Genomic DNA, 2,447 nt, shown 5'->3' with positions numbered 1-2,447 from the left:
CTTTAAAGGGGAAACAGATTTACTGGGATATGCAACATGTAATAAAATATATCTCCAAGTTTACCAGAAAGTTTACAAGAAGAAAAATATGGATGGATGGAATTGAGGTTGTACATCTAGGAATTTTGGCATCAGAGCCTGCTAATATTCGTTATTAATTGTATTTATTATTTACTTTTTAATATAATGCACTAAAAGGCATCTTTCTAACTATAAATATAGATATTAGTGTATTGTGGTTTTCTTGTGTTCTCAACAATAGGAAAGTGTTCAATAAATAGATGTTTGAGCTCATTTTTGGAAAATACAAAAACCTAATTAAAGCGTTGGGATCGAGTAACTGTAGCTGCATCAGCCTCCACCCTTAGAGCTCCCCCACCAACTTTCATTACAAAGTTACACCCTTGGCTGGTCCCCTAGAATTAATTTTTAAACATCAATCTTTGTACTAAAATATTCTTTCTGTCATTATTTGTGGACATTAAGATCTAAAGAAACATCATCTCCTGGTCAGAGCCTGTGATTCAGTGAAAGGGGGGAGTCAGAGTAAAATGTTATGCAAGAGGGGGTCACTCCAGTGGCTGGAAGTCGAAGGGACGTTCGCTTGCATGCGTTTGACAGGGAGGGGTCATTTTGAATGGCTGTTACTGTAGCTGCTCCATCTAAACATTGCAGCCTTCATGGTACCTCATCATGCAGGTATCACCTTCGCTAGCTGTTCAGCTTGTAGTGTAATATCCAGGCCACCCGACAGAAATAGTCCGTCTGGGCAGAGGATCAGTGCGTTCCTTCTCTGTACAAACACGTCGTTCCTGGACTGTTACAGTCTGATGGTTATACCTCCCGTTCTCTGACAGACCTTTGATCCCAACATCTGCAGGGATTCAGAATGAGGTGAGTCAACAACTGAAAGGCACTTAAACTGTCTGATGAACCAAGGAGCCACTGAAAGCCTGATGATGAATTAATGACCTAAAGGCATCAGTGAACAAAGGAATGTCAAGAAAACAATGTTCTGCATTTTATGGCTCCTTTCTGTTAAACCTGATATATTTATTCAGATCTGGAAACCTGCAGGAGAAGGAAGCATCCAGTTCTGCCCTGAAGGTCTGCTGGTTTTCCTCCCCTCCATCCTCCCACAGCCTCCCTGCTGAGAGGCTTTGATCGTCTCAGTCTGGAGAACCTTGACCTCAGGTGAGGAGGTCTTGGTTTCCACCTCCATCCCTGTTTCCAGTGAAATCTTGTTTGCAGAGTGGCTGTGTGGGTTAGCGGGATAAAGATGCTCCTGGTTCTGGAATCAGATTTGGGTTCAAAGTTCTGGTTTACAAATGACTACGAATTACAGCTAGTTGATGATTTGTTGAGATCAGAGAATCTGACGAATGTTCTTACTCGTTGGGGGACGAGTCCGAGTCTGTGTGAAACTGAAAATCCCCAGGTCTCCTCAAGATGTAGGTCAGGAATTCATTCTCAGGCCTAAACTATAAAATTATCCTTATTTTATTATCTTTTAAACCACATTTACTGTCTAGAAACTTGCTCAAGTCTTATTTTGAATAAGGAAAAATCTGATGTACAGTAGCAGCCATTCAAAATGGCAGCCTACTCCCCTCCAACCCTAGCCAAATCACCTCCAACTTCCAGCCACTGGATTTAAGGATCCACCCTTTCACTGAATTACAGGGTCTGACCTTTAGATCTTAATGTCCACAAATCACGACAGAAAGAATATTTTAGTACAAAGGTTGATGTTTAAAAAGCAAATCTAGGGGGTTAACCAAGGATCCATCAAGGAAATTGGGAATATTCTGAATGGCTACTACTGTATAAATATATATATAAACTAAGCAGTATTAGAAATAACTAAACCCAGTAACATATTGTTTTTGTCTTTGCATCCCTGCCTCCTTATGTGTTAAACTAAATGTGGTATGGAGCATTTTCTTCTCCTCAATCTGAGCTGCAGAAATGTTAATTATATTAGAAAACTTTTACTTTTAAGTATAAAAATGTATCAATTCTAAATAGTAAATATTTGAGAAACAAATGAAAAATTAAAAGAGACAATGGGAAGGAATTTAAAAAACAAGGGTTAACCTTCTGAATGGGCGGAACAGGAAGTGCTCTTATTTTGATATTCTGAACTAAATGGACCTTGGTAATGTTGCAGCTAGATCAGCGCTGTGAGAAGGCTGGAGGTTTAGCTGTGTTCCTGTGATCCTTACTATAAAGCTATAAGAAGGAAATAAAGGTCGTCTGTCCTGCAGCCTTTAGCTGAACCTGCAGTTTGAGGAGAAGCTTCAGAGGATCAGAAAGTTTTTAACATTTCTAAAGTTATCAGTCAGGAGAAGGGCAGAAAAGATGGAGCTGCAGCTGGTCAGGGAGGCTTCTGCCAGGCCTCCAGGGCTGCTGAGGAACAGATTATGAGCTTCTCTGCAGGGGGGGGG

This window comes from Cyprinodon variegatus, unplaced genomic scaffold (assembly GCF_000732505.1).
Source record: "Cyprinodon variegatus isolate N-32 unplaced genomic scaffold, C_variegatus-1.0 Scaffold376, whole genome shotgun sequence".
NCBI classification, from domain to species: Eukaryota; Metazoa; Chordata; class Actinopteri; order Cyprinodontiformes; family Cyprinodontidae; genus Cyprinodon; species Cyprinodon variegatus.
The sequence above is the reverse complement of the archived record's forward strand: the minus strand, read 5'-3'. Positions refer to the sequence as shown.